This window comes from Colobus angolensis, unplaced genomic scaffold (genome assembly GCF_000951035.1).
Source record: "Colobus angolensis palliatus isolate OR3802 unplaced genomic scaffold, Cang.pa_1.0 Scaffold289, whole genome shotgun sequence".
Classification (NCBI taxonomy): domain Eukaryota; kingdom Metazoa; phylum Chordata; class Mammalia; order Primates; family Cercopithecidae; genus Colobus; species Colobus angolensis.
Window position 1 is genome coordinate 1,173,898 of NW_012116143.1, and position 12,892 is coordinate 1,186,789.

The following is a 12,892-nucleotide window of genomic DNA, read 5'->3' on the forward strand; positions in this document are numbered from 1 at the left end:
CGTGGTGGCTCACACCTGTAATCCCAGCATTTTGGGAGGCCGAGGTGGGTGGATTACCTAAGGTCAGGAGTTCGAGACCAGCCTGACCAACATGGTGAAACCCCATCTCTACAGAAAATACAAAAAGTAGCCGGGCATGGTGGTGCATGCCTGTAATCCTAGCTACTTGGGAGGCTGAGGCAGGAGAATAACTTGAAGGAGATTGTAGTGAGCCAAGATTGAGCCACTGCACTCCAGCCTGGGCGACTGAGACACCGTCTCAAAAGTAAACAACAACAACAACAAAATTACACTCACTAGCCATAGAGAAACAGCACGAGAAGGTTAAGTTGCCCAAGTTCACACGGAAGGGGTAGACACCATGGGCCCATCTCATCCCTTTCATGAACCATTTCTGGGAAACTGTCCTGATTATCAGTCTAAAAATTCCTAAAGGGTTCATGTGTCCCATTTCAGATGCATTAAAAGCTACAGCAGACTTCTCTGGCTCACTGTAAATAAATTAATATCTGTACCCCACTGAGAAAACTGCCTAGCCCAGAATGAGCACTCTGATAGTATAAAGCTATCATCATCACCATCAACATCATTAAGCCACCATGCATACAAATAGGCTCCATTATCTGCACCTTTTTATTCAGATAGGGAAGTCCTCCTTGAGCTGTATTTACATTCAACAGTTTTCACTCCCTTTGAAACATTTGGCTTATCTTATTATCTCCTTTGATCCATTCCCTTGGACCACTGCCTCCTCACCAATCATGAGACTTAAATGTGTGAGGATTTCAGCAAGCACAAAAACTTCCTGCTCAGCATTCTAAAATCTAAGATAGAACCATAAATCACAGGTACTGACCTTTCCCAAAGCCATTCCTAACGCTGGTTATCAGTGCAATCACCATGTCTTCTAGGAAAGCCTGGACTTGAGGAGACAATTACATTTCCCTGAAGACCCCAGGGAAATCAAGTGCACACACAGAAATGGCTCTTGTAATTGACAGCAGAGTGTCAAGTACAAGGGTCACAGTAATCACCCAGGAAGCACGGTGACTAAGAACGCAGGTCAACTGCCCAAGTTCAAATCTTGGCTCCATTACTTTCTGGCTGTGGGACAAAGTGACTTTATCATTCTTGGCCTCCTTTTCTCATTTGTAAAATGAGGATGAAAACTGTACCTACCTCATAGGCTTTTTTATTATTCTGTGAGTTATTAGGTTGGTGCAAAAGTATTAAACATAATGGCAAAAACCATGATTGCTTTTGTACCCAACCTAATAATACAGACGCAGAACTTAAAGTAACATTTGGTACAAAGTAAGTGTTCAGAAATCCCTGGCTAATGTGATGCTTCAGAACATTGTCGTTGTTGTTGTTGTTTTGAGACAAGATCTCACTGTGTCACCCCGGGTACAGTTCAGTGGCGTGATCACGGATCACCATAGCCTTGAACCCCAGGACTCAAATGATCCTCCCACGTCAGCTTCCTGAGTAGCTAAGACTACAGGCATGAGTCACCGTGCCTAGCTAATTTTTTTTTATTAGTAGTAGAGAGAAGGTCTCGCTATGTTGCCCAGGCTGGTCTTGAACTCCTGTGCTCAAGCAATCCACCTGCCTTGGCCTCCCAAAGTGCTGTGATTATAGGCGTAAGCCAGCACGCTTGGCCTGATTTTGCATTCTTATGTATCCTCCGTATATTCATATGAGTTTGATTTGTGGAAACTATTCCATAGAAGTATGTTCCAAGTGAGCCACTGTGTGGGGGGGATGTTTTATCACCAGGGTCTATGGACTGAATGTTTTCAGATATTTCCTTATAACACTTTTTTAAAATGGCTTTGTGCTAAGTACAACATAAAACATAAAACCCAAGCAACATTAACTTACTGGAAAAGCCCTCATGAAATCTGCACTCTTATGCCTCCATTAGAATTTGACATTCGAACCATGAAACTTCAGCCAATCAGAATTCGATAATGCCCGGGTCATCCACAGGTCACACACACATAGTGTTTGTAAAGCCAGATTTCAGAACTCAGGCACTAAATGGTTAAAAAAAAAAAATTGCCAGTTTTTTTTGCTGTCTTGGACTGGGACCTCCTAGGTTCACATTCTGTCTTCACCACTTGAGCTGGCCCTTCACCTACATGACTCTCAGGTTCTTCATGTACAAAGTGAGATAGTAAATGCTCCCTTAGGGTATGGTGAGGATCAAGTGAGATAATTTATACAAAGTACTCAGCATAGTGCCCAGCACTGCTGGACGCTCATTCACATTAGACACTGTTAGAATGATTTATAGGCAGCATAGATCAATTGGAAATGGGAGTTGCCTTTGGTAGAGATACAAGCTAAATAATTAGGTTATTATTATCATTATCCAATGAAAGAAATTGTAAAGCCAGTGTCTAATCCATTCCAGCATAGATGTACAAAAAGCCACTTGAGGAGGCCACAAGATGTAACCTGTTTGAATTCATTTGCCCAAGGTAAAGAGAGGGCTTGTCCCTTCAAAAGGAAGGCAGGAAGACATGGAAGCAAAGAGAACTGGAGGCCAAGAGGCAGAGAGACGCAATGGGAATCCTTGACTATTTTCAGGGTCTGTGGCTCACAGACTCTGAGGATGCAGTGCCATTAGCAAGGCTCTGTAGGGTGGGGAAGTCCCTCAAGCTATCTCAGCTGAGATTTTTGCTGAAATCATCCACATTGAGGCTGAGCACAGTGGCTCACGCCTGTAATCCCAGCACTTTGGGAGACCAAGGCGGGCGGATCACGAGGTCAGGAGTTTGAGATCAGTCTGGCCAACATGGTGAAACCCCGTCTCTACTAAAAGATAGATGGATAGATAGATAGATAGATAGATAGATAGATAGATAGATACATAGATAGATAGATAGATAGATACATAGATAGATAGATACATAGATAGATAGATAGATAGATAGATACATAGATAGATAGATAGATAGATACATAGATAGATAGATAGATAGATAGCTCAGGAGGCTGAGGCAGGAGAATCACTTGAACCTGGGAGGCAGAGGTTGCAGTGAGCCGAGATCATGCCATTGCACTCCAGCCTGGGCGACAAGAGCAGACTCCATCTCAAATATATATGTATATATACAAAATTAAGCAGGCATGGTGGCACATGCCCATAATCCCAGCTACTCGGGAGGCTGAGGCAGGAGAATCGCTTGAACCCAGGAGGCAGAGGTGGCGGTGAGCCGAGATCGCACCATTGCACTCCAGCCTGGGCAACAAGAGCAAACTCTGTCTCAAAAAAAAAAAAAAAAAAACCATCTACATTGCTTGGCTGTGTCTCTCCTCCCAAACCCTCTTTGTGATTAAGACCTGACTTCCCATGCAGCACAACTTACTAAACTGATATTCTGGGTCTGCACATTCTCAAGTACCCTTTAGTTGTAAGAGTCAGTCTCTCAAGGTCTAATCACCCTCAGATAAATGTCAATGATTGGTCCCCAGACCATCCAGACAAAGGTCTTCTCAGTTAATTTTTTCTCAGCAAACTCTGCCATGCCATCGCTTCACATTTCTACAGTACATACCAGAACTAGGAAAGTATAGCTGAGACCTGACTTCAGGTCTTCTATCCCTAAGTCCAATTTTTTTTCCATTATAAAAAAAATAAGACGAGTCATATGCTCTATGGCTTGAGCATAAGTCAGTTCCTTCATCTTATTCTTATTCAAAGGTATTTGAAGAGGGGGGATTAGGGGATTAGGGCCAGAAAGGCCCTAAAACCCAGGTGTGAACTAAACAAAGGAAAAGTCCTGGTTAACTGTTCTTCTACCATTTACGCCTAAAAATAGTTAAACTAAAATGCTATTCAGTTAGAGCACAAATGCACATCACAAGGCAGATGTGACTGCTGGCAAGCATCAAAAACCCACATTGAGAGCAAAGTTTGGGCCAAGGAGTAAGCTCTTAGCGCTGGCTAGTGGTTATCTTTTATCATTGCATGGCTGGTAAAAAACTGAAGGGAGCTGTAACTTGTAGAGAAATATGATTAACCTCAGCTTCGCACATTCCAAATGAGGGATAATTAAACCCATCTGGAATGTGTATTTCTCTGTGGAAGTTTTCTTCATATATTTAAAAAAGATGATTCACCTCTTTAGAAAACCAAACATGAAAACACAGGACATATATGAAATTACTTAAGCAAGATTATTCATTTAAAAAATCAAGTACTTCTACTAGGCTGTCATTTAGTTAGTTAGTTAGTTAGCTAGTTAGTTAGAGACAGAGTCTTGCTGTCCGCCTGGAGGCTGGAGTGTGGTGGCACGAACATAGCTCACTGTAACTTCAAACTTCTGGGCCCAAGTGATCCTCCCACCTCAGCCTCCTAAGTAGCTAGGACTATAGGTGCATATCACCACACCTGGCTAATTTTTTATTGTTGTATTTTTTATAGAGATGGGGGAAGGGTCTCTCTATGTTGCCCAGGTTGGTCTCAAACTCTTGGCCTCAAAAGATACCCCCATCTCAGCTCCCAATCACATCCGGCCTGGTGACCTCTTTTTAAAGGATAAATTCCTCTGGTGGATTTTAAATATTTAATAATACACACATTTTTAGAAATACTGTAGAACAAATTCATAGCATAAAAAGAGTATCAAGCATAGGCTTTGAAAATGAAATGCCTTGTAAGTTACAGGATTGTGTCTATTTTGTTCATTGCTGAAACTGTTGAGTGTGGCACAGTACATGGCATACACAAAGGCACTCAATACATACCTGTTGAATGGAGGGGGGAGAGATTGAATTTGCAAGCCTACAAGTTTCACTAGGATAAGAACCTGAAGACACCATGCAGGAGAAATCAGGAGGTGGTGATTAGAGCTGGTCTAGGGAGTGGGCAAGAGGCAGAGTAGAGCTCTTTGTGGTCTCAGGTACCCACCTGGTGTCCACAGTGAAGTGAAGCCTTCCCCAGTTGAAAGGATGTGTACTGCTCAGGTCTCAAACAGAAAAGTCTGTAATTACCTAGACACGCTGGCCTCAATGCATATACCTCCATCAGATAAGAGTGGCACCTTCACAACTCACTTCCACCTAGAGATTCAAATTCAGCTACGAGAGGGGAAAAAATTCCTTTTCAGGAAACTTCTCCAATAATCACTGTGGAAAACACACCAGGTTCTCTAGAACAGACAACAGGGCTCCAGGTGCTCCCCCATATCGTGCCCTTCCTTTGCAGTGCAACTAGAATATCTTTCCTTCAGAAGCCATTTCATCCCAGATTTCCCCTCCTTCAGCTTGTAGAGTAAAATAATGAAAAACGTGTACCTGGAGTTTTAGGCTTGAATCCTCTCAGAGTGTTTTCTATCTTCTGTCTTCAGGCAGGCAATTCTATTCATCTACTTCTCTGCCAAGAGTCTCAGACTGCATTAAATGATATCCTGTCTAATTCAACCTATGAGATCATAGTTCCTAAAGAAGAGCAAAAGTCCTTATTTTTACCCCAAATTCAACTGTTGATTACATTTTCAGAAAACGCAGTAGTAATAGAGTATGTAAGTGCTGAGGGAAAAATAAGGAAATAATCTAACTAAAAAGCTACGTCTTTAAATTCTCTATCTTAATAATTAAGGGGCAGGGTGCAGTGGTCACACCTGTAATCCTAGCACTTTGGGAGGCCAAGGCAGGCAGATCACCTGAGGTCAGGAGTCAAGACCAGCCTGGTCAACATGGTGAAATGCCGTCTCTACTAACACTACAAAAAATAGCTCGGTGTGAAGGTGGATGCCTGTAATCCCAGCTACTTGGGAGGCTGAGAAAAAAGAATCATTTGAATCCAGGGGGCAGAGGTTGCAATGAGCCAAGATCACGCCACTGCACTCCACCCTGGGCAACAGAGTGAGACTCTGGCTCCCAAAAATAGTAATAATAATAATAAAGAACAGGCGTTTGTTGGCCACGCGCGGTGGTTCACGCCTGTAATCCCAGCACTTTGGGAGGCTGAGGCGGGTGAATCATGAGGTCAGGAGTTCAAGACCAGCCTATGGTGAAACCCCATTTCTACTAAAAATACAAAAAAGTAGCTGGGTTTAGTGGGGAGTGCCTGTAAACCCACCTACTCAGGAAGCTGAGGCAGGAGAATCACTTGAGTCCGGGAGGTGGAGGTTGCAGTGAGCTGAGATGCGTGCATTCCAGCCCAGGAGACAGAGTAAGACTCTGTCTCAAAAAAAAAAGAACAGGTGTTTGCATTTAGCTACCTAGGACATGGAAACACAGAGCAATTTATTGACTTTTAAGTCTTTTACTGAAAACATGAATAATAAAATGATCAAAACAATCACATGTCCTCTTATTATTCATTAATATATAATAAAAAATCACAAATAATGTTATCAATGCTACACTGTTCCATAAAAAACTGTCTGCAAGAGAAGCCTATGTCTCAATTACACCAATTGTTTTCTTTTGTTTCTTATGTAAATAAAGATTCTATTTTATTAAATTATCCTGAATGAGGACATTGTTTGGCACCAAGATCCAAAGCAGACATCAGAGTCGAGTTGTAAGGTTGGAATCCTGGCTCCATCACTAACTAGTAGGCTGTTTAACTTTTTTGTTTAGTAACTGCATTTAATAACTAATATTCTATTTCCTCACCAGAAAAATTGTATTAACAATGGTAACTGGCTGAGCACAGTAGCTCATGTCTGTAATCCCAGTGCTTTGGGAGGCTGAGACAGGAAGATTGCTTGATGCCAGGAGTTTTAGACCAGCCTCGGCAACCTGTCTCTACAAAAACAAAAATAGCTACTGATAGTCCTAGCTACTGAGGAGGCTGAGGCAGGAGGATCACTTGAGCCCAGCAGTTGGAGGTTACAACATGCTATGATTGCATCACTGCACCCCATGCTGGACAACAGATGGAGACTGTCTCAAAACAAAAAACAACAGTAATTATTTCATAATAGCTATTAGAATGTTATAATTAAATGTTTTCCTAAATGTACAATTCTTGGAGTATTGCCTAACACATAGTAAGTACTCAGTAACTATTGGCTTCTATACCAAAAAATAATCAGTTGGTTGTAAACCTGTTTGTTTGTTTGTTTGTTTGTTTGCGGCAGGGTTTCCTTCTGTAGCCCAGGCTGGAGTGCAGTGGCGGGCTATCACAGCTCACTGCAGCCTTGATGCTCCCTGTCCACCAAGTTCAAGTGATCCTCCCACCTCTGCCTCTTGAGCAGCTGTGGCCATATGTGCCCACCACTAAAAAATTAGCCGACTAATTTTTTTATCATTTGTAGAGACAGGGTCTTACTATGTGGTCTTGAACTCCTGGCATCAACTTATCTGTAAACACAATCTTAACCTTCATATTACAGAGTGAAACTCAAAATGTTTCAAAATCTGGTAACATATGAATAAGAATTTGGAAGGAAAGAAAATGTGATCTCAACTACAAGTACAGCATATGGCCTTTTAAACAGCTAAAATAATTCTAGCCATCCCTTCTCTTTGCCGTTAAGATTTAACAACTGCATACAATTCCTTTTTCATTCCGATGACGGTATTTTTGCAGAAATTAGCTTGGCCACTGGAGGGCTCTTGCGGTCTCCCATTAGTTCTAGATAAATGATTTGATAAAAACTAACTTTACTGACATACAAAGGATGAAGTTTACAAAATACCAATAGCACTGCTGACATACCCCATTTCAAAAATAATTTGCAATATATAGCAAAAGGATTTAAAATATATACGTTGTTTGATCTAGCTTCTAAAAATGCATCTAATAAAGTATCAAATTGTTTTTTATTTACATTTCAATTAACTGTTCAATTAAGAAGTAAATTATATGTTATAAAATATGAATCTTGGCCAAGCACTGTGGCTCATGCCTATAATTCCAGCACTTTGGGAGGCCAAGGTAGGCAGATCACTTGAGGCCAGGAATTGAAGACCAACCTAGGCAACATGGAGAAACCCCGTCTACTAAAAATACAAAAATTAGCCGGGTGTGGTAGCGCGGGCCTGTAGCCCCAGATAGTCCGGAGACTGAGGCAGAAAATCGCTTGACCCCAGGAGGCGGAGGTTGCAGTGAGCAGAGATTGCACCACTACACTCCAGCCTGGGCAACAGAGCAAGATCATGTCTCAAACAAAATAAATAAATAAAATAAAACATGAATTTCAAAATACAAATTTCTAAATGTAATTCCAAAATATCTGTACAGTTAGAGATTAGTTTTTAAAATATATATAAATATATTTGGAAAATATACACCAAAATGTTAACAACTTTTTTGGGTAGTGAAATTGAGAGTTCTTCCTCTTTTGTTCTTCAGACATTTTCCAGTTCTCCATAATGAACGTGAATTCTTTTTATCATGAGAAAAAAATGTTTTAAATTGTAAAATATTTTAAGTATTTTTAAATATTCATTATTATATAAGGATCTATAAAGAGTACAGGCATACCACAGAGATAATATGGGTTCAGTTCCAGATCACCACAGTAAAGCAAATATCACAACAAAGCAAGTCATGCAAATTATTTGGCTTCCCAGTACATGCAAAAGGTATGTTTATGCTACACTGTAATCTATTAAGTGTAGAATAGCAGTAAGACTTGTAAAAATCTACATACCGGCCTGGCGCGATGGCTCACGCTTGTAATCCCAGCACTTTGGGAGGCCGAGGCGGGCAGATCACAATGTCAGGAGTTCAAGACCAGCCTGGCCAATATGGTGAAACCCTGTCTCTACTAAAAATAGGAAAATCAGCTGTGCATGGTGGCGCATGCCTATAGTCCCAGCTGCTCGGAAGGCTGAGGCAGGAGAATTGCTTGAACTCGGGAAGTGGAGGTTTCAGTGAGCCAAGATCGTGATACTGCACTCCAGCCTGAGCGACAGAGCGAGACTCCATCTCAAAAAAGAAAAAAAAAAAGGAAAGAAAAGAAAGAAAAAGAAAAATGTACATTCCTTAATTTAAAAATATTTTATTGCTTAAAAAAATGCTAACAATGATATGAACCTTCAGCAAGTCAATCTTTTTGGTGGTGCAGGGTCTTGCCTCCATGTTGATGTCTGCTGACTGATAAGGGTGGTGGTTGCTGAAGGTTGAGGTGGCTGTGGAAATTTCTTTTGGAGTGCAAGGGTGCCATCTCGGTTCACCACAACCTCCACCTCCTGGGTTCAAGCGATTCTCCTGCCTCAGCCTCCCAAGTAGCTGTGCCACCACACCCAGCTAATTTTGTATTTTTAGTAGAGATGGAGTTTCTCCATGTTGGTCAGGCTGGTCTTGAATTCCCAACCTCGGTTGATTCACCCGCCTCGGCCTCCCAAAGTGTTGGGATTACGGGCGTGAGCCACCGCACCCAGCCAGCAATTTCTTAGGATAAGAAAACAATGCCTGTAATCCTAGCACTTTGGGAGGCCAAGGCAGGCTGATCATCTGAGGTCAGGAGTTCGAGACCAGCCTGGCCAACACAGCAAAACACTGTCTCTCCTAAAAATACAAGAATTAGCCAGCATGGTGGCGGGTGCCTCTAATACCAGCTACTCGGGAGGCTGAGGCAAGAGGAGAATCACTTAAGCCTGGGAGGTGGAGGTTGCAGTGAGCCAGGATAGCATCACTGCACTCCAACCTGGATGACAAAGTGAGACTCTATCTCAAAAAAAAAATTTTATCTGTAGCATGCGGTGCTATTTGATAGCCTTTTACCTATAGTAAAATTTCTTTCAATAATATTCCCAGCATCTTCACCAGGAGTATATTCCATCTCAAGAAACCACTTTCTTTGTTCGTCCATAAGAAGCAACTCTGCATCTGTCCAGGTTTTGTCCTGTGATTGCAGCAATTCAGTCGCATCTAATTCTAGTCCTTTTACTATTTTCACCACATCTGTGGTGACTTCCTCCACTAAGGTTTTGAATCCCTCAAAGTCATGCAGGAGGGTTGGACTCTGCTTCTTAACTTGTGAATGTTTATATTTTGACCTCCTCCCATGAATCATGAGTGTTCTTAATGTCATCTAAAATGATGAATCCTTTCCAGAGGTTTTGTGTTTATCTTGCCCAGATCCAACAGAGGAATCACTATCTATAGCAGCTATAGCCTTACAAAATCTATTTCTTAAATAATAAAACTTGAGGCGCAGCACGGTGGCTCATGCCTGTAATCCCAGCACTTTGGGAGGCCGAGGCGTGTGGATCACAAGTTCAGGTGTTCAAGACCAGCCTGACCAATATGGTGAAACCCCTTCTCTACTAAAAATACAAAAATTAGCTGGGTGTGGTGGTGCGTACCTGTAATCCCAGCTACTTGGAAGTCTGAGGCAGAAGAACTGCTTGAATCTGGGAGGCGTAGGTTACAGTGATCCAAGATCACTCAACTGCACTCCAGCCTGGGCAACAGAGTGAGACACCATCTCGAAAAATAATAATAATAATAATAGTAAAACTTGAAAATCAAAATTACCTCTTGATTCATGAACTTCAGAATATATGTTGTGTAAGCAGGCATGAAAACAACATTAATCTATTTGTACATCTCCATCAGAGCTCTTGGGTAACCAGATACATTGTCAAAGAGTAGTAATATTTTGAAAGAAACATCGTTTTCTGAGCAGTAAGTCTCAAAACAGGGCTTAAAATATTTTGTAAATCATGCTGTAAACAGATGTGCTGTCATCCAGGCTTTGTTGTAGCATTTATAGAGCACAGGCAGAGTAGATTTAGCCTAATTCTCAAGGACCCTGGGATTTTCAGAATGGTAAATAAGCATTGGCTTCAACATAAAGTCAGCAGCTGTATTCGCCCCTAAAGGGAGTCGGCCTGTCTTTCGAAGCTTTGAAACCAGGCATTGACTTCTCTTTAGCAATGAAAGTCCTAGATGGCATCTTCTTCAGATAAGATAAAGGTGTTTCATCTATATTGAAAATCTGTTGTTTGGTGTAGTCAGCTTCATCAGTGATCATAGCTAGATATTCTGGATAACTTGCTGCAGCTTCTGCGTAGGTACTTGCTGTTTCACCTTGCACATTTATATTATAGAGATGAAGTCTTCCCTTAAACCTTTGTGTGTTCACTAGAGTTGTACTTTTAATTTCCTTCAATAACTTTTCCTTTGCATTCACAGCTTGGCTAACTGTTTGGCACAAGAGGCCCAGCTTTCAGTATATCAGGGAATGTTGTAACATTCCTTCCCACTAAGCTTAATCATTTTTAAGTTTTTATTTAAAATGAGAGTTAAGTATTTATTTTTTTATTGTATTTTTTATTTTAATTTTTTTTATTTTTTTTTGAGACAGAGTCTCACGCTGTCACCCAGGCTGGAGTACAATGACGCAATCTCTGCTCACTGCAACCTCCACCTCCCAGGTTCAAATGTTTCTCCTGCCTACGCCTCCTGAGTAGCTGGGTTTACAGGTGCACACCACCATGCCCGGCTAATTTTTGTACAGAATGGCAGTAGTAAGTCTTTACCGATCAATAATTACCTTGAATGTAAAGGATTTAAATTCCTCAATCAAAAGGTCTACTATGATAGGGTGGGCTAGGTGTGGTGGCTTATGTCTGTAATCCCAGCACTTTGGAAGGCGGAGGCAGGTAGGTTGCTTGAGTTCAGGAGTTCAAGACCAGCCTGGCCAACATGGTGAAACCCAATTTTTACTAAAAATAGAGGCCAGGCATGGTGGCTCACACCTGCAATCCCAGCAGTTTGGGAGACCAAGGCAGGCAGATGAGTTGAGGTCAGGAGTTCAAGACCAACCTTGCCAACATGGCGAAACCCCACCTCTACTAAAAATATAAAAATTAGCCAGGTGTGATGGCGGACACCTGTAGTTCCAGCTACTTAGGAGGCTAAGGCAGGAAAATTGCTTGAACCTGGGAGGTAGAGGTTGCAGTGAGCTAAGATGGTGCCACTACACTCCAGCCTAGGTGACAGAGCAAGATTCCATCTCAAAAAAAAAAAAAAAAATTAACTATCTTTTCTGACCACAATGGTATGGAACTAGAAATAAATAAGGGGAATTTTGGGAAATTCTCAAATATGTGGAAATTAAACAACATGCTCCTGAACAACTGATGGGTCAAAGAAGAAATTAAAAGGAAAATTTAAAAAAAATATCTTGAGACAAATGAAAATGGAAACAAAATATACCAAGACTTATGAAATATAGCAAAAGCTGTCCTGAAATGGAAGTTTATAGCAATAAACAACTACATTAAAAGGAAATTCGATTCCCAAAAAATCAACCTAATGTTACACCTTAGGGAACTTGAAAAAGAACAAACTAAGTCCAAAGTCAGTAGAAGGGAAATAATAAAAGATATGACCAGAAATAAATGAAATAGAGACTAGAAAAACAAGGCAAAATATCTGTGAAACTCAGAGTTCTTTTTTAAAAAAGATAAAATTGACAAAACTTTAGCTAGACTAAGAAAAAAGAGAGGAGGCTGAAATAAAATAAATAAAAGAGATGTTACCATTGATACAACAGAAATGCAAAGGATGATACAAGACTACTATGAGGAAGTATTGAGTAGTTGAGTACTACCCAACAAATTGGATAACCTAGAGGAAATGGATAAATTCCTAGACACATGCAACCTACCAAAATCAAATAAGCAAGAAATAGAAAATTTGACAGATCAATAACCAGTAGAGACTGAATCTTTTAAAAAACAAACAAAAAGTCTCCCACCAAAGAAAAACCCAGGACCTGATGGCTTCACTGCTGAATTCCACCCAACATTTAAAAAACTAATACCAGTCAGACATAGTGTCTCATGTTTGTAATTCCAGCACTTTGGGAGGCTGTGATGGGAGGATTCCTTGAGGCCAGGAGTTTGAGACAAGCCTGGGAAACATAGCAAGACTTTGTCTCTACAAGAAAAAATTTTATTTTATTTT